The 25,555-nt window shown below is 35.3% G+C and overlaps 1 long non-coding RNA gene across 14 annotated transcripts; it reads right to left on the bottom strand.

The window, feature by feature from the left end:
• Positions 1-18,358: 18,358 nt before the first annotated feature.
• Positions 18,359-25,096, bottom strand: LOC107845396. 14 transcript variants are annotated; one of them, XR_007045709.1, is made up of 8 exons: positions 24,544-25,036; positions 23,979-24,112; positions 22,402-23,869; positions 22,198-22,308; positions 21,975-22,043; positions 20,113-21,282; positions 19,439-19,488; positions 18,359-18,578 (listed from the first exon to the last, which is right to left on the bottom strand). It is a non-coding gene; the product is annotated as an uncharacterized LOC107845396 (long non-coding RNA). The 14 variants fall into 14 exon arrangements; XR_007045721.1 differs by having other exon boundaries at positions 19,439-19,594; positions 20,113-20,156; positions 21,033-21,282; positions 22,198-23,869; positions 24,544-25,035; XR_007045717.1 differs by having other exon boundaries at positions 19,439-19,594; positions 20,113-20,153; positions 21,033-21,282; positions 22,198-23,869; positions 24,544-25,035.
• Between the last annotated feature and the right edge of the window lie 459 nt (positions 25,097-25,555).

Raw genomic sequence — 25,555 nt, 5'->3', positions numbered from 1 at the left:
AGGCTTTGTGTGACTACTTTGGGCATGACCGGTATCGGTATTGGTATCATCCTTGGTATTGGTATTGGTATTTGGGATGACACTGGTTGGATATTTGATTTATTATTGGTTGGTTATAGTTATGGATTCTGTTATTGTCTTTGAGTATTTATTGTTTTATCTTATATTATGTTTGGAATACATCCGACATAGGTTGCGGGATGATTATGGTTGGGCATTGGGGTGGTCTCCGATCTTGGTTGGACTCGAGGCACCCGACACGACTAGCCTTGGTTTGGTTCCTGTCAGTTCGAGACTTTTGAGATTAGACCACGTAGTACTGACTTGCTTCAGGAGTCATTGGATAGAGTTTGGGTGATTTGGGATAGGTTGACTCCAGCTCAAAGTAGGCAGATAGTTAATGCAGATCATAGACTTCATGCCTTAAAATTTGGATTTGGTAACTGGGTATTCCTCTATTTATCGCCCATAAAGGGTGTGATGAGGTTGGGGAGGAAAGGAAAGCTCAGTCCCAGATATATTGGGCCCTTTTAGATTCTTCACACGTGGATTATCACTTAGCCTTACCCCCACATTTTATTGTTGTCCATTTGATTTTCTTTTTCCTTATATTACGGTGGTATATTATTGACCCGTCTCATGTTCTTATATGGTACTCAATTTAGTTGGATGAGCATTTGACCTTCGTGGAGGAACCTGTTCTCATGTTTGCTAGTTATGTCAGATGGTTGCGCACTAGAGAGATTCTAGTAGTTAAGGTTCAGTGTAGGCACCTACCAGTAGAGGATTACTTGGGATATCGAGAGAGAGATGCGGACCTATTATCCTCACCTATTTGAATCTTTAGGTACATTCTAATCCTTTACTTTTGTGGACAAAAATTCTTGTAGTAGTGGATATTGTAATGACCCTCCAGGTCATTTTTTGTATTTCTAATTTTTTTTTTTACGTTTAGAGCTTTCCTATAGCTTCCCTTAACTCATTTATGACTTGTTGGAACTGACAGTTTGATTACTAGGCAATTCATTGGTTTCTAGAGCCAATTTTTTGCCTTGAAGCCTTCACTGGTTCAAATTATCTACCGGGTGAAAACTCTAGTTGAACGACCTTATATGCCAATTATGACTGTTCCAATAGCTTCAAAACATCAATTTTCAATTAGGTGGACCCTTGGTTGGGTTCCAAAGCTCCGAGACTTATATCGAGCTATGGCTGAAAGTTAAGAAAATGGCAAGTGGATGTGGAACCTACTTTTTGTCAATATGACCTCAGATGGAAAATTTGAATGTGTTATTGAGTCTAGAACGTCGAACTTGATAGTATAGCATAGTTTATTATGCTTATGGGATTCTGGATAAATCCCTAGAGGGTGGCAGAGAATAGAAATTTCTTTAAGATTCAAATAGTGCCTGATATCTGGTGCTGGTGACATCCAAGCTACACCTCCACTCTGAAGATGATACGATCACTGCCAAATATAGTAAACCCAACAGAGTTTGGGGTCAAATCGTAAGGGAATACATGGAATTATAGCTCTCAACTGTTGTAATCAACTGGCAAGACTGGAAAAGTAAATAAGGATTTTTGAATAGCAATATCGAATAAGTGGTGAATATCAAATTTGGTTGTAATCAGTCGTAAGTGAACACTGGGATTATGATCCCCTAGCTTTCAACTTCATAGGCTTATTGTGCTTTGTTGAACCAACCTGATACCTTGCATGTAGAACTGATAATTATGTACCTTGTACAATTTTTTAGATGAGTAGAAGGATTTCACCCTTCACCTTTTGAGTCACAGGATGTCGCTTTACTAACCCTTATCTTGATCCAAATTAATTATTACCTTTTGAGTCTCTAGTTTAAATGAAATCTAACCATCTTACTAGATAAAACCAAGTAGTGTGGATTGACAATTAGACTCCAAATTACTGTTGTCATTATCTTTTCCTAGTCTCTACTCCTCTTTTGGAGTGAGTAGAAATAATCTAGGTGGGATCCTAACGTGTGCACCCATTATTAAAGCAAAGATAATACAATGCATGCATGGGTAACGGTTCAGAAAAACAATAGTACTTCCCCTACATCATCAATTTGCCAGGGTTTCAACGACCCTAGCTAAGGGTTTTTAGCTGATCATACTTGTGAAGTAATCAAAAATATTCATAATTGAAAGCATAAGATGAAATCACAATAATCACAAGTAAAAACCCAAAATTGTAACTGAAATAATCAACCGAAATCAATACAAAAGAATTCCAAGACTAAAATCGAATCTTGGAATCAAAATATGTTTGTAAGTATCAAGAGTATTACTTCTACTAAAAACACATAAGGAGTATTTATAGTACATGAGGAAACCGTAAAATCAAAGCCCGAACGAAATAGGAGAAAACAGGGTTGGTGGCTACATGTGGTCTCTACATGCACCCTGTCCTTGGGTGCAAATAGTACATGGGGCCTGCAGGCTGGATGCAAGTAGTGACCGCATGTGCCTGGACTAAAATTTCCTATAGGTCAGCTCTCGGGGTTTTGGACTTCTGACATATGCTTTGGACACATGTGGTTCACATATGCTACATACGGTCTACATGTTGACTTAGCATGTTCCGAAAGTTATTTTTCATCTCTTCTTCAATTCTCGCACATGTTTTAGTCACGACCAATTCGAAAAGTGTCCCAAACATCCATAATTTCTCCCATAAGTAGCAAAAAATACCTTTTTCATTTTTTTATAAACTTAGCATCCAAAACATCATTTCCTGCAAAATATACCCAAAATGCATCATATCTAAAAAACAACCTCAGAGACTTTTATGTTTTCCTTATTTTAAGCGTCTAAAGTGTTATATTTCTATAGCACGTCAACCCCCTCAACTTAGAACATTTGTATGTCCTCAGGCTGTAAAACAAAATAAAACACGAGGCTTAACTAGAAGAATCTAAGTTATTCAAGGCAATCAATCAATACTTTTAGCTCAAATCATAACACCACCTGCAATCTCACTTTTCAAAACCAACTGTGTATAAATATGGTATTCCATTAGCAACAGACAACCACATATATGTACAAGTTTCACTTCCTAAAATAATCAAGCAGCTAACAATATGACTCAACTACTCTCATAACAAAGATGTCCCACTCACTCATATGAAATAATACATGACAATGGAGGTACAGTCAAGAGACACTCACACTTAGAAGAGAAATTCCAATCAGTGTGCATCAAATACCATAGGCTTGCCTTTATTTTCTTTACCTTAGCATTCAGACATTGAAGTTAGGATCACTATAGGACTTTTCTCGGCTTGTAATGTAGGCTTGGGTGATTCTGGTACATATGGGCATATCAAGTGACTAAGCCTCCTTGGACCTACACTAACCTTGGGGTCTCACTTATTAGCATATTTCCTTCTTATTCTAGCCTTATTTCTCCCTTTTTATTTTTTATTACACATTTAGGTTGGGTGTGGTCTTTTATTCTTTATTTTTCACTTTTTTTATTTTTCTCTTTCTTTTCTTTTACTACCACACCCATCTTGACTAACTTTGTCTCTTATTTTTCCTTTCTACATACCCACTTTACATTATGCACCCCTATGATATCCACCCTCAATTAAGGCATTTTGCCTGAGTTGAGGTGCACAATGTCCAAGGAGGACCAGGGCCAAAACAGGTTCTGCTAGAATATGAATAAGAAAAGGAATAGCATATAAAATCCTACTTGGAAAAAGATTGTAATATAGTGTCCTATTAGGAAAAGGATTGGAATGTATTGTCTATAAATAGGGCCTCAATGTAATAATATAGTTATAACAATTCAATAATATTTTTCTCTTATATTTTTTCACATGGTATCAGAGCCAGGCCCACTCCAAATCTTTGTTCACCGATGTTGGGCCCCCATACTATATTTTCCAAGCTCCAGTTAACAAGGTATGGGCGTGCGGGGAAGTGTTAAGTATCCCACATCAAAAAAGGGATGGGTAATTGGTCTCCTTATATGAACTTGGGCAATTCTCCCTTTATAAGCTATCTTTTAAGGTTGAGTTAGGTCCAAGGTCCATTTTCTTATCATGGTATGATAGCCAGGCCCACCCCAAATCTTTATTCACCAATGTTGGGCCCCCATATTATATTGTCCACACTTCAGTTAACAGGCTCTGGATGTGCGATGGAGTGTTAAGTATCCCATATTGGAAAAGGGATGGGTAATTCGCATCCTTACATGAACTTGGCCAATCCTCCCCTCATGAGCTAACTTTTGAGGTTGATTTAGGCCCAAGGTCTATTTCTTTATCATAGTATTAGAGCCAGTCCCACCCAGTTCATTGTTTCCAATGTTGGTTCCCCCGTCTTATATTGTTCATGCTCCAGATATCTAGCCTTGGGCGTGTGAGGGGGTGTTGGAGTCCCACATCAGTGGGTTAAAGGGTCCTTAGTCTCCTTATATGGTCTTAGGCAGTCCTCTCCTCATGAGCTAGCTTTTGAGGTTGTGTTAGGCCCAAGGCCCATGGTATCAAAGCTTCCACGATCTTGGTAAAAAATCAAAGAGTTTCCACTGTCGGCGGGCGGCTATAAACCATATATGCCGCCGTCTATCCAATGATTATGTTAGCAAAAGTTGGGTCACTGACTCACTGTGTATCTTTCTAATGAATCTTTTCTCATATCTTTGCGTAGCACCATGCATCTGTCCGGTGACTACTTTTTCATATCTATTTTTCTTAGCACCGTACTTCTTTCTGGTGACTAGTTTCTCATATCTGATTTGCGTAGCACCATGCATCTTTCCAGATTACTGTCTCATATCTAAGTTGCATAGCACCATGCATCTTTTTGGTGACTCCTCAGATTTAATTTACATAGTTCCTTACGTCTTTCCGGTGACTCCTCAGATCTTTTTCAGTAGGGTCGTGCCATTATTTCGATCCTGCCCATATAATTTCTCTTTCTAGTAGGATCATGCCATCATTCTGACCCTACTCATATAATTTCTATTTCTTAATAGGGTCGTGCTATTATTTCAATCCTACACATTATTCTCTTTTTCAGTAGGGTCGTGTCATCATTTTGACCCTACCCATATACTTTTTTTCCTCATATTGTAGTCACTTTTCAGCCATCAAATCTAATAATCCGGCGTGTGAGCGTGTTTCTACTAAGTTTTTGGTGACTTTCATGTTCAAGATCTACTCGTCTCTTGATTTCAAGATGACCTATATATTTTATACCAGTTTTCAATAATTTTCCAGAGACACATCAACTTTACGGCAATATTTACTACTTTTCGAATCATTTTTTTAATTTGTTCCGTTTCAATTGAGGTCTCCCAGATGTCCAAAGCAGTCCTTATTAACTTTCTTATAGATATCTTCACTAAGCCCCTCACCGATTCTCATATTAGTTACATCCATAATAAGCTTGGTACATATGTCTTCTATGCACCAGCTTGAGGGGGAGTGTTAGAATATGAGTAGGAATAGGAATAGCATATAAAACCCTACTTGGAAAAGGATTGTAATGTAGTGTCCTATTAGGAAAAGGATTGGAATGTATTGTCTATAAATAGGGCCTCAATGTAATAATGTAGTTACAACAATTCAATAATATTTTTCTCTTATATTTTTTCACAGGTTCATTGTAACACAAATGGGAAGGTGAATGGTGAAAACAAAGAAATATGCTATAAGGCTCAAAATAAGGGTCAAGGGATACTATTTCACACATGGAAGGTCATTTAGGCTAAAAGTGGACTAAAATTAAAAAACGGCCTATGATCATTTCCTAACTGACAACCTTCAACCTAGAAAACACTAACAAGGCAAGTTTTGAATTCAACACACAAAGAGAACTATGTAGCATTTCACACACACATAGCATAGAGTCAATACTATAAGCTACTACTTATCCAATTCATGTAATTGTTAGCAAGTGATTATCATATCCCTAATCCTAATGTCATAACAAGATCCACAATGTTCAGATATATATACATTCACATAGCTCTAAAATATAAATTTTGGAGGGATATCATTTTTCTCAAATATCAATAAAAACATGACAACTTTCCTAAATACTTAAAAATCTCCTAATAACACAAAAACAAAACACAATACAAAATAAAACACAATACAACACAAATTATCCTAGACATGCCGGTTCTACAACCATACCACGACCGACATAAAGAGAAGCACGGCATCAAAAACCCATGGCAACTATGGTATCTCCTAGTCCCAATTTAAAAATTGCGCACTCTCCTCAATGCACAAAAATAATACAAAACAAAGGGAAATGAGAATATACCCAGGACTCACTAAGAGTCTATGTCAAAATCATCCCCAAATAGGGGCATAACAGCTATTGGAGGTGGTGGTGATCATGGTGCACTACTAGAATATTCACCCAGTACTATCGTATTATCCCTCAACCTCTCAACAAGAGCAGAATCCATTAAATCATGTTTAACCTTTTAGCGACCTGGTCATATGGCATATTAGGATCCTGCAAGTCTTCTATGTGACCTCTCTTGGACCCAACTATCGGGACCTCATCATCATTTTTTGTGAAGAAATCAAAATATTTGGGTGTGCGCAGAGATGATATCTGGACCACTAGGGGTATGAATGAAGGAGTGGTTGCTACATGGCTCTCTCTGAGAGAGCATACCTCTACTCATAATATATCTATATCCTCTATTATCTGGGATAGATTCAGTGCCTCTATCTCTATAAATCAGGTTTTGACTTATCTCTCATACTCATCAAGGTGTATTGGTAAGTCAGCACATAACTCAGATGAGGTAGTTCTCTAGTGGCCTCCCATTTGGCCTTTGACATCTTAAATATAGTTCAAACCCCTAAACACATCTGCTAGTATAGGGTAGTCATCTCAGTCTCAACAACCTATAACCAAGCATTAGTGGCCCTCTAAGTGTCCATTAAGCTCTATAAGAATTCTCAAAATATAGTAATCATACTTGTAGCAAGAGTTGTAGTGGATGGCTGAGTAGGCTTTGAAGATATGCCAACCGATTCTCAGGTCGAATCTGGGGCTGATAAAGAAGTCACTGGTGTCCCCTCATCTTGGGTACTCATATCTGGGGCCTCTCTCTGTTCCTCTATTTCCATATCAACACTAACTCCTACATCACCTCTATGTCCATCCCCGGGCTCTGTGGAAATTGATGGGCCCTCAGTTTAGGACTGAGGTATTGCAGTAGTCTCTATAGATCTCTTGGGAAGGACTAGACGTGTCAGATTCTTCATACTCTTTATCAGTGCAGTATCCATCATAAGTACCCTATCATCTACTCCTGGTATCTCATGTACACCAACCTCATCACATAACCTCTAAATCAGGCAGAAGAATGGCAGATTAGTTATCTCCCAAAATGCTCTACCATGGATCTCATGCCAAAGGATGGTTGTAAAATCAATAGAATATCTGTCCATCAAACTAACAACTAGGGATACTCCCTCCCAAGTCAATGTATTATCTGAAGCTATAGGGAATAGTCGATATCGAATAAGCAATCACCAAAACTTAGAATCAAAAGTCAAAAGACCTTACTTGATCATATATGATCCTCGATCCATGCGGTCGAATCATCCAAAGGTGAAATATAGCTGGCTATCCACCTAGCCATCTCAACTATCTCTCATCTATGCTCAGTCTTCCGCATGATGTATCTATCACGTGCAGTAGATAGTCTTTGATCTTGTGGTCCTAAACATGTCATGTGGAAAATTAAAATTATTGTTAAAAAGGGAAAGAGTCATTATTGTTAAAAAAGGAAAGAGTCATTCTTTTTAAAATGGATTAAAAAGGAAAGTAGATCATTCTTTTTTAAATGGAGGGAGTAATTTTAAAAAATTATTTTATAATTTATGAGGGAGGGAATTATGACTAATTTAATCCCAAAAGAGTAATAACGTGAACTAGAACAAAGCTTAAAAGATAGAAAAGCAGGCAAACAGGTGTCTACTGAAAGATCAACTCTGACCCCTCTCACAAGTATATGATGAAATTATGGCTACTCTATGTGTCTCATTAGGCTTAAAGCTCTGCGTATAGGAAGAACTACTTTAGCACGATACTTTTCATAAAACTCAAGTACCATACCTTGGCTATAAGAACAGAGTGGCCTGGTCATCCACTCTAACTGTTAATGATTGAATGCAACCCGTAATTGTTGTACTTGACTCAGTCTAGATAGATCAATTTGATGCTCCTCATAAATAAGCCTCTTAGGCCTACCTACCTCAAAAATATGAATGTCCATATTAAATATCTCCCACATCTCCTCATAATGGGTGTGGGATTCTGCTCTTGCTGTAATGGTGCATCAAGGTATGTCTTTTATATACCCTACTCAGACTGGGGTATATCTGACTGTTGTACATGACTGGCAGTACCCTCCTCAGACTGGGTATCGCTGATAACCCCTCCTTCTCTACATCCTCAAATGAATCCCAGAATCCCTCCTTAGACTAGGGGTCCTTACTATGTGAACCTAACTCTGAATATTTATTCTCTTTATTATTATGATCACTCAGTGGAGGAGTGTACGAAGGTGATATCTACGTGGACTTCATCCTCGGTCGGGCTATAATAGCCTGGGCTGCCTAGCGAATTTGAACTACCTCTGCCTGAGACCTAGGCTCATTGAAATCTGGACGTATCCCCACTGTTACTACTCATGTAGTGGTTTTCCAATAGCACCAATAATAATAGTCTCAGCTACCTGGCGCATCTGTCCTCTGGTCACTTTGTGTGTCGCCCCAATTACAGCATCTCTAAGTTGTATAATAGGGTACTCCTCCACCGAACCACTGGCTTAAGAGACTCATCGTGTCTCCTCTATGTCTTTGCCTTCTTTTTCTTAGCAGCTTTAGGCGACATATGTACCTGGAAAATGAGTCATTAGTTTCCAACAAAAATGTTGGATTGCAAAAGTTGAAGAAAAACACAAAATTCAAAAAGTTCAAAGTTTTCCTTAATTTTCACACCCTTATAACCTATTTAAATCCCAACAAGTGCAACATTCACACACCTATCAAGAATCATGATTTTTAAAGAAAACTAAACATGTTCAACTTCTGGTATTACTCTACCCATTCAAGTTCAACTTTCGGTTGGGGCCTAACCTTAGAATTTAATTCAAGACAAGGGCCTACATTGAGTTATAGGCTACTTCAAGGCTCTTACATACAACCATGATAGATTCTATTTATTTTGCATGGGAATACACATATCAATTTGTTTATTCAATAAATAAATTAATACATAATTATTAGAAGCCAAGAAAGTTACCTATTTTATGAAAATTTGGAAGTGAACAAATAAGAAATCAAGCAAAATCAAAGTGAGAACTTGCTTCTAGTGTGTTGGGGAAATTTGGTATCTCAAATAGGTTTCAATTTAGGCTTTACTTAAGTGTAGGGTTAGTTTATATTTTATGAGGGAAGTTTTGAATTTAAAGAGAAACGTTGAATTTTTGAGGATTTGAATGAGTTGAGATGAGGCTAATGATATTTAAATAAGGATGAGAGCTATTTTAGGTCTTAAATAGGTGTTGGTGGGCCAAAAATTTTAATTAAAATTTAGGCCCACAACTAATCTAGTCATGGCAGCTATATGCGCCTGTTACATGCTACTAGGTATTGGGTGCATGTTCCATATGCGGCCAGCATGTGCAGGGCGCATGTGCAGGGATTTTGGCCCACTTTCCTGCAGTTCGAACTTGGTATTTTTTTTATATTTTTCCAGTTACTCATGGTCCTAAAACTTAAGTTTATGGTTCCAAAAGTATAAATATGTACCAAAGTCCACAACTTTCCATTCTCATCCTCAAAAATTCATACTTTCAATTATTTCTCAACTTACCTGGCCCGTTTGGGACTTGTGACCATGATGGGTTGATCAAACATTCCTCTTACCTAGAAATTGATGAATATAGAAATTTTACCATATTCCGAGTAAGTCTAAGAGCTAAATATCCTACAAAAGAAAAACAACAAAAATGTGGACACTAAAATAGTGAGTTATCTCCCACTCAGTGCTTGATTTAAGTTGCGACACAACTTGATTGTGTTGGTTACTTAGACTTCACAAACAAGACCATGGGTTGGCTCTCATGCAGTACTTGATTTAGCATCACGGCACGATGTGGGTATCTTGGTTACTTAGAATTCATCAAGATACCCATAGGAATACCCTTCAGTGTCATCAATGCAATAAACCACCGACACCACTCTAAAGTCGATTGATTGCTTCATTGATTTTTGGATGTTGAATGTGGCCTCCTCGCCGTTGACTCTGAACTTTAGCTCTCTTTTCTCCATGTCAACCATTTCTCTACCTGTATCCATTAATGGTCTCCCCAATATGATGGGCATCTCAGTGTCAACCTTACAGTCCAGAATGACAAAGTCACCCGAAAAGATGAAGTTAGCAACTCTCAAATCACATGAAACAAAATTCCCATGGGTTTCTTCACTGTGCGGTCAGCCATCAATAGCCACATTGAAGACGGTTCTAAAGAGTTTAAACCCAACTACTTGAATACGACCAGCAATATCAAATTTATGTTGGCTCCTAAGTTACATAAGGCTCTGGTAAATTAGGATGACCCAATAGTACATGGCATGGTGAATGTCTGGGTCACCCTTTTTCTGAGCCAAAGACCTCATAGTAACTACGCTATAGTGGTTCAAGCCATCAATATCTTCAATCGTATCTCCTTTATTCTTTATGAATAATTGCTTCATAAACTTGGCATATCCAGACATCTACTCCAATACCTCGAGAAGAGGAATATTCAAGCTCAACTCTTTCCGCATCTCAATAAATCACATGAATTTTCCTTTCTCTACTGTCTGCATTAGTCCTGAGTAAAAGGTGAGGGCGGTCTTAGGATTTGCCTTATTTTCTGCTAAATGATTGGACCCTTATCTCTTTTCTTAGCAACTGCATCATCACCACTTGTTACCTTTTTTGGCTCCACAATGGGTGTTTCATCAACAGCAGCTTTCGCAGCAAGTAGTGGGGGATCCATAGTAGTCATACCACTCCTTGTGGTAATGGCAAGAACATGACTGTCATCTTTTAGATTTTGCATAGTGTTGCTCAAAAGGGTACCTGGCTGCCTCTGATTTAGAGTTGCTGACATTTTCCCCAATTGGTGCTCCAACTACTTGATAGCAGTGGTATGGGATTCAACCTTTTGGGTCAACTCTAAAACATTAGCCTGAATCTTCTTAAGGCTAATCTCCTAATTTTCTTTACCCTTTACCAGCTTAGTCAGTATCTCTTATATTCTTGATTCTGCATCTCATCTACCAGGCAGAATACACTTATCTCTCTTCTCTCTATAGTTATCCTTCTTCCTCCAGTTTCTAATCTCACTCTCTACTATGGTCCTATATTTGTTATAGTAGTTTCGACCTTGGTTCCCTTTCCCTTAGGCTCGAAAACTCGCCAACTGACAATCCATAAAATTTGTTTCCTCCTCTAATTCTGTATTCCCCACGACTAGAAAAAGATAATGACAATAGTAATTTGGAGTTGAACTATCGATCCACACTACTGGGTTTTATCTAAGCAAGATGGTTAGATTTTATTTAATAACTAAAGACTCAAAAGGTAATAGTTAACTGGGATCAAGATAAGGGTTAGTAAGACTATATCCTAAGACTCAAAAGTTAAAGGGTAATCCTCCTGCTCATCCAAAAGAGTGTAGAAGGTACATAACTTATCAATTCTGCATGCAAGGTATCAGGTTGGTTAAACAAAGAACGATAAGCTTACAAAGTTAAGAAGCCATAGGATCATAATCCTAGTGTTCAACTACGACTAATTATAACTGAAGTTGATATTTGCCACTTTTTTGATATTACTATTCAAAATACCCCATTTACTTTTCCAGTTCTGTCCGTTGATTACTTTTCCAGTTTTGCCTATTGATTACAAAGAGGTTGGACTTCTGACACATGGTTTCCCCACATGCGGTCCACAAGTGCTACATGTGATTTGCATGTTGGCTTAGCATGTGCCAGGAGTTATTTTTCTGCTCTTCATCAATTTCCGCACATGTTTTCGTCACAAATAATTTGGAAACTGTCTTGAATATCCATAATTGCTCCCATAAGTAGACAAAACACCTTTTTCATCTTTTTCATGAACTTAGCATCCCAAACACGATTTCCTGCAAAACATACCCAAAATGCATCATATCTAACAAAACAACCTCAGAAACTTGTATATTTTCCTCATTTTAAGCATTGAAAGTGCTATATTTCTATAGCACATCTGGTGCGACGACTAAAGCGGTCCTTTGGATGCTTTAGTAGAGGTCACTTTAGTGTCCCTGGCAGCCAGCATATACTACTTTAGTGGTACATAGGCATTTTAGCGGCTAGTGCTAAAGTAGCCCATGGTCCAAATTTGGTGGCCTGGCTGGTGGGGGCGGGTACCACTTTAGCAGTACCAGGCGCTTAAGTGGTGACTGCTAAAGTAGTCAAGTATCTATTTCAGTGGCATCCACTTTCTTGAAAAGGGTATAGATACCCACTTATCCCAACTTTTCACCATTTTTATCCATTCTTTAGAATCTTAAATCCTAAAAAGTGGGAGTTCTTAGGAGTTCGATTATCGGTGATTTAGGGGTTTATCATTATTAATTTATGTGATTTCCTATTAAATTTGTAGTAAGATTTCCATTATTTTCATGGTTGGTTTCTCTATTCATAACTAAAATCCCTAAAAGCTTGATGACTCAATTCTATCACTAATATAACTTGAAATCTATCCATTTTTAAGGTAGAGGTTCCTTGAGCATGGTGGGATGTTGTGTTGGTTTAGAAAATGTGATTTTCATAAATGAACCCCTTATGGAATTTTTATGTAATTTTGTATCTGAAGTGCAATGGTGCAATATAAGTATCATTATTCTCGTATTGATAAGTAGATTGTAATTTTGATAGCATTGCACCTTGTTCAAGCTTTTTGGAAGGAGAAATTAGCGATTTAGAAAATTCTTTGAGCTTCTTAGATTCCCAGTTAGGCTAGGTTTACCTTCTTCATAGATTGAGTTATTTTGTAATATGTTTATGATATTATGCTAGATATAGGGTGGGATTAGGTGTTGGAAATATGATTAAAAGTTTTGGGTTTAGTTGGACTATTAGGCTATCTTAAAACCGTGGACTTAGAGTAATTAGCATAGTTACTCATGTCTTAGGTGGATTGGGCTTCATGGTTTATGTTTAGAATATAAATGCCTTAATTACTTAAGCTAAGTGAAATTGTCTTAGTCAATCATGTTTAGGGTGGAATTGTTCTTAGTTGTTTAAATTAAGGTAAATTACCTTAGTTGCTTTTGTTTAGGTAGGATTGCCTTAGTTGCTCATGTTTGGGAAGGATTACTATCTTAGGGAAATTTATGGCTTGCTTGACATCTAGGAATAAACTTAGATACCTTAACATAGTCTGTGATAGGAGTTGCCTAAATATAAATTTCAAGGAGTTGAGTGGGCCCCTCTAGCCCACCTTAGACCAAGACTTGTGATAGTCTTGTAGGCTTATTTACATATGATATACTTATATTAATGGATGGTTTGACACTTGAGGAGGTTAAATACATTTATTGAGTATGTTAGTTTTATATGGGAGGATTGATGCTAATATCGAGTATCGCTAAGGATATTATTCCTATACATGAATAAGTATATATTTTATAGGTTTGGCTATTGACATAGCTTTTGAATATGATTAATAATATGGTCTATTGACATGCTTAATGATACAGATGCCAACGTGATTAAAAGGTGTAACTTATAGATATGATATGGCTTATATACTTTATATTGTGTATAGGTATGATATGACCTACAGATTTAAAATGGCACATAGATATTATATGGTGTATATACATGATATAGCTTACGGATATGATACGGCTTACATATATGATATGGATTATAGATGTAATATGACTTATAAATATAATATGGCTAATAGATATATTATGGCTTATATATATATTATGGCTTATATATATAAGATGTAGCTTACAGATATAATTGATGGCTTATAGATGCTATTATTGAAATAACTTATGACTTTGATTATTGGAATAGCCTATTGACATGGGTATTGGCATGACTTATTAGACACGGTATTAACATAGTCCATTGGGTTAGCTTATTGGTATGGATTGGTGATATGGTTCATGGATATGAATTATAAATAGGAGTTCTAGTTCGAGTCTGACAATTGATAATGATCTTGACAATATGGGTTCCGATTCATGTCCAGCAAATGATGATACTAATGAGTTCTGGTTCAAATACGGCATTGAATTATATTGGAGATGGTACAATTCAAATGGATGTTTGGTTATGACATGATGCTTAGTTATTTACAGCTATTCGGTTATTCATTTTCTAGATTGTACCCTCCAGCCTTGTAGGGTCTGTATTGAGTTATTTATTTTTTCGTATTCATTGACTTAAGGAGGGCAATCTTGTAGTTTTAATGGTATGATATTTATGTTATTATCTCGGATGCATTTATTTATCTATATTCAACGGTGTCGGAGCTTATTTCCTAGTTTGTCCCTTTTATCTGAAATAGCTTAATTTATCTTGTATATTATCATCTTTATATTATGATTTAGCTCGGTCTGCCAATGATGCTTATTAAGTGTCTGTGGTTCTGGTACTCATACTACACTTCTGTACCCTTTTTGATGCAGATCTGAGTACTAGTTGTCGTCGTTGATTCAATATTCGTGTAGAGTTGATTCTGGAGATTGAGTGAGTTCTTGGAGTCGGAGTTACCCTTTTTTCCTTCTATTTATCTATTTTTAGTTTTTCATTTTCAAGACGGGTTGTATTTCACTATTTAGTACTCGTAATTCTTTTGTATTAGCTACTGCCATTACTGAGTCTTGAGATTTTTGTTGGTTTTTTATCTATCTATTAGACCTTTATGACTGTATTATTGATGTTTAAGCCTTTAATTGTTTAATTCCAGCTTTTAGGCTAGTTTTCCACCAAGTTAGCCCATTGCATCTAGCTCCAGGCTATGGTTCGGCTTACCTACTGGTAGAAAAGAGTAGGTGCCATCAAGACTCATAAATTGGGTCGTGACAAAAACATGTTTTACTTATTCTATTAACTACAATTTGGAAGAACTTATGCCATAACCTACCTCAAAACAATGAAATCTCAATCTGAAGTGCTTCAACATGGAGTTTACACCGTATGAACGGCCTCAAAATCAACTTCAATATCCAAATATAGCACCTACGCATTAAAGAAAGATAACAATATCCACGTCGCCCATATTTGGACCAGGTCCAAAATGGGTTCAAAATATGAGTTTGTAAACGAAAGTGGTAAAATTAAAACTTTATTTTAGAAATGCATTTCACAAGGTTATAAGAATCTACAAACGTAAAAATGGGTTTAAAACAAGGTCCAAATCGAACACAGATCCTTCTTAAACTTAACCGGTAAAATTCTCAAATTTTCTTTTTAAAATCATGATTTAAAGGTGTTTTTGATGATATAATCGATGAAAAATAATGAAATAAAGTTTTAGAGCCTACCCAAGCTCAAATGGTGAATAAATCTTCAAGAATCTCCCAAACCTGAATATCAAAGGTTCAAAAATGGAGAAACAACGTGAAAATGAATTTTAATACTGTTTGGTGAACAATACCTCACGAACATGATCAACCCTTCACGTTCATGAGGAACAAAGTAGACCGGCCAATTAAATTGGCCTTCGTGTTTGTATCCAGGGTTTCACTTTGTGAAGGTCCAAGACTCGAACTCTCCCATTTATAAAGAAGGGACTTCGATCTGACCCAACCTGATACTCTTCGTATTCATGGTCCCATCATCGCATTTGTAATGAAGGAATAATTTCTTCTCCACATTTCGCGAAGAAGGTGACCTCATGCACGAGATATCAGTTATCAGTTGATTTGTGTGGCTTTCAAAATCTCTGAACGGATCCTTAATATTCGTTCGGTACCCAACAATATTAAATAATATATGCTACTAGGCTAATTTTGGCGGTTTAGACTCAATGGCGATGTCGAATTTTTGTAAAAAAAATATCTTTTTTCATTGAATTGACCCCCAAAATCCCTTTTTACTATTTTCTAATCGAAGGATCGGAATGAGACATAAAGGTCTCAATACCGAATCAACCATGCTACTAAATCAGATTTGACATTTCCAATCTGTTGGTGTAGTCCAAATTGTCATCTAAAATTCAGAACAACGAATGTTGATCAAAGTCAACTACATGATTTTTCAAGCCTCTAAAAATTACAAACTCGCACAAATCATTTTAGATCGCATCGGAAACCATGTCAACCATCTCCAAACTCCAAAATTAACATGTAGAAACTACAGAAAAGTATAAAATAATCAAAGTACATAAAAACTAAAAATTCACAAATTCAAGTCATTACAATAAATGTCATCATGACCTTGATCCTTGCATCATGACAGTGCCTGTAATTGGTTTGTTATATTCTTTAATTTGTTTCATATCATCTGCACAAACTAATTATTTCTTAATGAGTACAAATTTTCTTATCAAAAAAGAGATAAATATACCCCCGAACTATGATAAATGGTATGGATATACCCTCTATCATACTTTGGGTAGACATATGCCCCTACTGTTAATGAAATGGTATGTATATGTCCCTCACACTAACGATAGGGGCATATGTGTAACCCAAAGTATGATGGAGGGTATATACGTACCATTTATCATAGTTTGGGGGTATATTTATTCCCTTTTTATTTTAATTTTTTAATCTCAAATAATTAACTCAAACCTACTATCTGACCTAATAAACCCATCGAATCCAATTTCAAACCAACTTAATCCGACCTTTATTTTTTTGCTTCAAACCCAATATTTTCTTCTTCTTTTTTCTCTTAAACGTGAATCCCCAATCAAGTTGGAGTGATTGGTCGCTGCTACTAGTTAGTATTTACTGGTTTGATGGAGTGGAGATTAGGCCGGAGGTGGCCAGAGCTAGGGGTACAACGATGGTTCGTTGGTGCAATATTTTTGGTTCGATGGAGACGGCGGATACGTGGTGTTGAGCGATGGTAGATAGTATTTGAACTTTTTCTGAAAATTAAAATGTGAAGGGTTCAATTATGTGGTATTGTTTTTGGGTGTTACGGGTTAATGATTTATTTTGTGTGTATATCGTTATAGGGTAAAAAAAATGTGTTTGTTAGGTAGGCGTGTCTAGAATTTTAATTGTGACTGGATCGAGTAGTGGTTTTGAATTAATTATTTGAGATATAAAATTAAAATGAAAAAGGGACAAATATACACCTGAACTATGATAAACGATACATATATACCTTCCGTCATACTTTGGGTATACATATGCCTCTGCCGTTAGTGTAAGGGCATGTACATACCATCTCATTAATGGTAGGAGCATCTGTGTACCCAAAGTATGACAGAGGCTATATACGTATCATTTATCATAATTTAGGGATATATTTGCCCCTTTTCCATTTTCTTATCATCTTTTTTATTCATGAGTACTAATTGTTTCACAAATTAATACTTCAATCAATGTGTCCTCTTAAATAAAAATCTGGATTCAAAATATGGGCATAAGAAATTTGACCTTCACGAAATTCCACTTTCAAACATTTTTTCTTTGCAAAATAATGAAAATCTAGTGTCGATTTACAAAACGGAAAAGGTACGAGTATACCCTTAAACTTTAATAAATAGTACAGATTACCCTCCATCATACTTTAGGTACAAATATACTCTTGCCGTTAATGAAAAGATACATATATACCCCTGAACTTTAATAAATGATACAGATATATTCCCCGACATACTTTAGGTACAAATATATTCTTGCATTAATGAAAAGGTACATATATAACTTTTCACTTAACTTTTCACTTACGGCAGCACAAGTGTTACAATGTTGTTCATTTGACCTTTTTAATTTAATTTATCCCAATCCCACCGCAACATAATTCTAATTTAACCCGTAACCCAATTCCAATAATAACTCAAACCCGACCCAGTCTAATAGAAAGAGAAACTCCTTTAACAAACTCAGCCGAACAACAGTTTCTCTTCAATCCTAATAAGAAAATAAAATCATTGTCAAAGTACTAAGAATTACATTTGAGTCTAAATGATATCTAAAATCTAAGTAAACTAGATAGGAATGCCCGTGCAAAGCACGGACCCAACGACGAAAGTCTGTATTCTTCATACTTTTGCCTCAACAGAAATTCACAATTTGATAGATGGGTTATATTGAGCACGACAATGATTTAAATAATTTGTGCATTTATTTCTTGAATGTGCATCTTTCTAAAACAAAAATAGAGAGTAAAAATTGCACACCGACAAAAATTGCATGGACAAAAACAGGCTTCGTAGACTTCTAGATAGTGAGATGACTTTGGTGCCAGAGAGGTCCAACCAACATGTGTACTCTTCAAGTTCATAACGATCCATCCGCTGATTCCACAAAAATTCTCATCTTTCTGTATAATCAATTGAATTACATAAAAGAATTATATATGCATGAAATCATTGAAATGATATTAAGAGATGTAAAATTTCTATTTATATAGATCAGACACATGTTTCCCAACTGCTCATATAAAAATTCAGTGTGGACCAAAAGGAAAAGGCATAATACATAATTGTGCCCTTTAACTTGATCACAACTGACATCTAAATCCTTCAAACTATGAATTTCCATAAGTAGGCACTTAAGTTATCATAAGTTGAGCAAGTAGACACACATATCTCGCATAAAAAATCTCACACAATATAACATGTAGAACGCTTTACAAAAATGTCATCACTTGAGAATTGTAAATAAAATTTGTGATAGTGGACTTAAAAAGTTAGGAAAATGAATAAGACTAAAGCAATGTAGGTCCAACACATTTCTAGCCTATAAGCATTTATTTCGGCCACTTGAAAATAATCTTTGTAAAGATTAGTATCAAACGAAGTAATTAGTTTTTCTACTACTATTCAATCATACAGTGGGATTAACTTCAAACTTCACTCAAGAGTAGATTTGCAAGAAAAATCAAAAGAAAATTAATGAAAATATAGAACTTGGAGGAAAGAAGTGTACTATAAGACTGTAGAAGAGGAATTGATGAATAGTCTGGCAATGTAAACAAAAAACTGATAGGGGGAGAGAGGGCGGGGAGGAGGGGGATGGGGGAGGAGCTTGTATACATCAAAATCTTGCAACCAGACATTATCAACTTTTTATTTGACAAAATTTAAAAGAAATCAAAATTTCAAAGGGGTTATATATGAAGAATCGACCTTTAGCTGATTAATGTAATACAAATAAATAAATAAATTAAAAATACAGAACCTGAAGGTGTTATACCATTCCCGTCAATCAGTTCGAAAGCAACTCCATCCCTACACAAACCAGTATAAGCATTCACTTTTATCAGCATAAATACTGAGCCAAATGTTCATCAGAATTTTGCAATTGGTGATTATGAAATTATCATCTGACTAAAACCTAAAAAGAAATCAATTTCAAAGGAGTTATATATAAAGAATCAACCTTTGGCTAATTAATGTAATATACAAACAACAACAAACCCAGTGTATTCCCACTTAGTGGGGTCTGGGGGGGTAAGATGTACGCAGTCCATACCTCTACCTCTGATGAAGTAGAAAGGCTGTTTCCGAAAGACCCCCGGCTCAGGCACAAGATATCACACAAACACATAGTAAAGCACAGAAGCAGATGACATAACATAAATACGGCACCCATAAGGAATATAAAACAGAGGAAAGCAGAGGAAAGCACACAGATTCGTAATAAGCATGGAACACTAAATACGGAATCATAACAGGTAATTCCCTACACTAGCGACCCAATCTGGCCCTACTCTTCTGCCGTAATTCGCGTCTTCCAGACCTTCCTATCTAGGGTCATGTCCTCGGTGAGCTGTAACTGTTCCATGTCCTCGGCTAATTAATGTAATATAAATACATAAAAAAATAAAAATACAGAAATTGAAGAGGTTATACCATAATATTCCCACCAAGCGGTTCGAAAGCAACTCCATCCCCTGCTGACCAGTGTAAGTGTTTGCTTTTATCAACACAAATACTCAGCAAGCAGTAGCACACAACGTCATCTCAAATTGTGAAAACACATAATTGTATTTCTAATCTGACTTCTTTTTAAGTCGTTAAATCATCTATGTCAAATTCCAACACGTTGAATCAAACCTCGAGCTTCTATTTAGCTGATTCATCCAAACACCTTTTTATTCTCATTCAATGAATTACCCTTTTACCAACAATTATTAGAAAATCTCTCTAATGACATAAAAGCTCACGTTACACGAATTGTACATGAGACGAAGGAAAAGTGAATCGGAAAATTTAGGGCTTGAATTAAAGGAGCATACTTAAAGAGAAAATTAAGTGAGAGTAATTTCTGAAAGTCCAAAGAAGAATGAAGATACGCGTGCGATGATAGAAATAATTCTAGAGCTATATTGGTCCAACTACAGTAAAAGCCACATGAAGTGATCATTCAGTCTCCAATAGATACTTAATGAAAAAGTACAGCACTTTAATGTACAATTAATATAGCTCATTGTACTACTGTGGGGGTCATCCATGGGATGACTTTGGTCCTAAATGTATCTCCAATTTCTTTTCTCATCCACATTGAGTCTTGCAAAAAATTGAGATACATTAGAAAAGAAGAGCATTTTATTTATCAAGAACATACTTTGTGCAAAATCTGAGAAGCTATCCATCATAATGTAACATCAAAAGCTTTATAACAGAAACAATTACAAGCATATGACCAACTAAAAAAAATAGGAAGAAACAATATACTAAATAGAAATAACTTGCAATGTCAAGAAGTATGTAAAGGCAGGAGGATGTAAGTTATTGAAAGGGTAATAAATCCAACATGGTGCCTAGAATACCTGTGAGCAGTTTTATAACTCCTACTTCATTATACCACATGCTGAAATTTCGAATGAGAGCATTTATCATTGACTGGCCACTTTATCACGCATGTGGTTTGTTCCCTTGTACTTTAGGTTTAAGAATGTCTCACCGGTGATACTTTCTTATATGAACCTTCAAATAAGATTTGCGACCGATTGACTATATTGTTAGTTGTCTTTCTCCTTTTGCTCGAGCATCCTCAAAAGCATCATATTCTAATACAACCTGCATAATGCAAAAAGAATTATCCAGGGATAAATTTCATATCAAATACTCTTGAAAGGTCTTCATTACAACTCACCTTTATAACATCTAGCTTCTTTTAAGCAAGTTCCATGTCCTTGTAGATGGTTAGATTTTGTGACCTCATATTTTTTACTTGTTATATTAAATATAAGCATTTGAGAAGTACATAACAAATACTCAGAAAGCAGCACACATTTCAATTGATTTTTTGTCCTCTTTCTCCAAAGGAGATATGAGTACGATCTTTTGATGGGATAGTTGATGAAGGTCATACCAAATATGTAATACAATGTGTTAGAAAAATATTACTCATTCGACTCTTGGCAGCTCGATTGGTTAATTGGCTACCTAAACTTTCACGGGTTCAATTTTTCATTTCTAGTTCACCCATCCTTTTAAAAAAAATTATTTATTTATTTTTTAAAAAGAAAAAACTAAAAGTGTCGATATTATTTTTATGATTATGTATATTTGCTGACAGAAAAGTACAATAAGCACTTACTAAAAACATAATTAAGAATTATATCTGTGTCATGAAAGATAAAATAAATAGACGTTACATCATGTGAAAGATGATGAGTACATGTACAAACAGAGAACTTTTTTTTTTCAAAATATAAATTAAATCTTGAATGAAGAACGATCTAATGGTTCGTACATAAATTACCTACCTCTCTTTGAGCTTGACTCGGTAATACAGTGTTCATTTGTCCACGCTAAGCAATTTTCGGTCTTTTTACCTACAAAACGCAAAACACATCCGATTAGTTTCAAAACACAAAAATGCATAAAACTTGGGAGTGTTTAGTGCATTTTAGTCTCAGAACATGGTATGAACATGGGCAAAGCAAGGCTAAAAGGCGTGTATATATTGCCAACATCAGCAATCATTACTTCTTCTTGAATGACCATGTATTTTGTGCCACCAAGATGCAGATCAGTTGAAGTAAGCGAACCGGCTTACTAACATCACTCAGCATGTCGTTAATCTCAACGTGTCTGAAACTACAATCACATGAACATCAATAAGTAAAAAATTGTTTGACAAAGAGACAAAATTGCAAAATTAGAAAGCAAATACATTCATAAACAACTTACAATTGACTACAACAATAACAGTTTATGTCTTCCCGCAACATAGTTTCAAGTAATTCATCCATTCACATAGTAATATATCAAGATCAAGTTTTACCAGATTTTACTTCAAAGAAGATCAAATCACCAACAAAATTTTAAATTTAAATGAAAGATCTAAAAAGGGATAAAAAACAAAAGACAGGCTTAAAAAATTAGTTAAAAGAATATTTTCAAGGAGATCGCGGAGAGGTACCATAAAGGCATTTAAATGCAGGACCATTTCTTTTGTAAGTCACCAGTACAATCTCATTTTCAATTTTGAGGTAATCCATTACAATTCCCACATAAGTTGCTTATAAAAATCTATAGTTACCCATAACAATTACTATCATAAAAAGCTAACAAAATCTACGAACAACTATAAAGTAAGAAAAAAATAGGAACTAAAATTAAGAAAAGGAATACCTTGTTTCATTAGAATTTGACGGTATTGCTTTTTAACTTGTAGAAAGATTCTCAAACACCAAAAAAAAGTGAAATTGCCCCACTGCCAGCAATTGTGTTTATTCTTATAACTACAGTTTTCTTTGCAGAAGAAAATCGGCAAGAAAGAAAGTAATTGGAGAAATCTAGAGAGAACACCTGGAGATAAAAATCACAAGATAGACTTTTGTACCCTTGATTGCTCCATTGCTCAATCGAAATAGGAGTTGAACCTTTCTCATGCTAGCTAGGCAAGAGTTTGGTTGATTGTCTATTTTTTTCCTCTTTCAACTTGAATTTCTCATTGGTTGTGCAGCTTGTAGATGATTTGCTTCATCGTTAGTCGATCTAATTTAACTTTTTATTGAGGATTCTTTAATATAGATTCATAAATATGAATTAAGGCTTCAGTTCAACTCCTATGTGCCAATTATTATAGAATGAGACTATTCATGGACTATTTAATTTTTTTCTTAAGCAAATTAATTGTCGCTTGTTTCAAAACTTACAATTGATTTAATTGTCATATGCTCTAATTATACTCTTTTTTGCTTGAGCACCTTGGGTGAAATAATGACTTATCACATGATATATACTTGCTAAGATTTTTTCTTGTGAATTAAATCAAATACATTGTGTGTTGGAGTGAAATTTCGACAAACTAAACAGAAAATATTCAAGGAGACCCATAAATTCAAAGATGCCTCTATCACTCCTAATTATTCACCATGTAGAGCATTACCTCCCTTCAAATGCAACTATAAACCACTCTCTTTCGGCATTTAAAAAAATCATATGACCCCTTAAATTAAAAAAAAATTACCGCAGACCTAATACGGAAGAACAGAACATGGAGCAAGAAAGTAACATGGAGAAAGAGAATACTTACTGAATATAATAAACAAAACAGAGGTTAATTGCAGTTGGTACCAAAGGAGAGGACAATTCGACATAGTTATACAACTTCTTGAAGCAAAGATACGCTTTCGTCTTCCGATCACTCTATCTGAAAAGAACCCAAAAAAGGCAAGGATTGAAATAGAAAAAAAAAAAAAAAAAAAAAGGTGAAGTACACAACGAATAAGAATTGAGCATAAATTGAAAGATGAACCAACCTATAATTGTAACCCGCTATAAAGATGGAAGGAATGAAAATAGTTCATTGACAGTGAAGAAAATTAAGAGAAGTTTTGAGTCATGAAGCATTTGGAAGCGCTAACGTTGAACCCTCCGGAGACCCAATTTGAACCTGAAAATTTAAGTTGGTGTGGTTTTGAGTTCAGAATTGAAATTAACATACTGAACCGAAAATTATTTTGGTGGGAATCTTTGATATCCACCATTGTTGAAGCTTGGGTCTCAGATTTTGATTTCATATTTTGGGATTTTCAGAGTGATTAATGGGTAAATCTGAGTTGGTGAAAATATTTAGGATTAAATTTTTCATAGGCGTAACTAAAGCTGGTGATAACCATTCGTTTTTCCATGATGAATCCTCCATGGCGTAGCTAAAGCTGGAATGTTCGATTGCTCCAGATCCAAAAAAGTGTCTTAAGATAATCTATTGTGTTTTCATGTTTATAGCTGAGTCGATGAAATTTTAGACAAAAACAAGGAAATACAACGAAGAAGTGGAAGAGAATATTGAGACTAAAACTTGACCTGCAATTGCTAATATACCTGAAGAGTGAAGATGAAAGAGAGTCAGTCGGTGAATCATGGATTTTTCTGGAACTAAGGATATTGATGGTTCCAACGTCTTGAATGAAGATATATACTACTTAGTGTGAATTTACGATATTGCCCTTGATCATCCTAAATCATCCTTTTTATATATAGCAGAAATTCCTGAATCTCTATATTTGCAGGAGTAACCTGATTCGGAACATATGAGATAAAAAGAAAACGCATCCAAATACTTCAAAATCATAGGTAGGACTAATGTAACTGCAACAGGCGGCTCACGAAAATGGTGACCTAAAATTAAATATTAATAAGAGGTTTTACGTATATTCAATAAAATAAAATTCACAAGGATAAAATTAAAAATGCAAATAATAAAGAATTAGATGGTCCAAAATTTTGAGTTAGAAAGTGTTAAACAAGAAAATGAAGCCGCCACTCTCAACTTACCGGCATCCGCCCTTCAATAAAGCGGATTCATCGTAAATGAACAAGATATAAACTGTATATATTTTTCTATATATTAAAAGCATTAGTTTCAACGTGTTAGCTTTCAGGCATTGAATAAAAAAAAAAAAAAAATTTAAGGTATAAGAAACTTTAAACCGTCTTCCAGAGTTATCTTGATTAGATATGTATTATGTGTTTGTTCTTTATTTATTGGACTGTAGCAATAATTTAAAAGAAAATCTATTATTTTTTAATAAATTACCACTCACGTCATTCCAATGAAATATTATTCATGTCATGAATGTTATTGAATATGATGGGGTGTGTAGATTATTATTTATTCTCATTTCTTCCATATAATATTCATTTGAATACGTGAAAGGTAAATAATCATCCCACAATATTTTTTAGTTTAACACAAGGATAAATATTTACTACTATTTATATTCAACTTTTTACTCTTTTCTTTTTTTTATTGTCATAGTTCCTTTTTGATATTCAAATAATATAAATTATGATCAATATTTTAAAATATATGTTCTTCTTTTTTTGTTTCCAG

This window comes from Capsicum annuum, chromosome 10, assembly GCF_002878395.1.
Source record: "Capsicum annuum cultivar UCD-10X-F1 chromosome 10, UCD10Xv1.1, whole genome shotgun sequence".
NCBI lineage: Eukaryota > Viridiplantae > Streptophyta > Magnoliopsida > Solanales > Solanaceae > Capsicum > Capsicum annuum.
The sequence above is the reverse complement of the archived record's forward strand: the minus strand, read 5'-3'. Positions and strand labels throughout refer to the sequence as shown.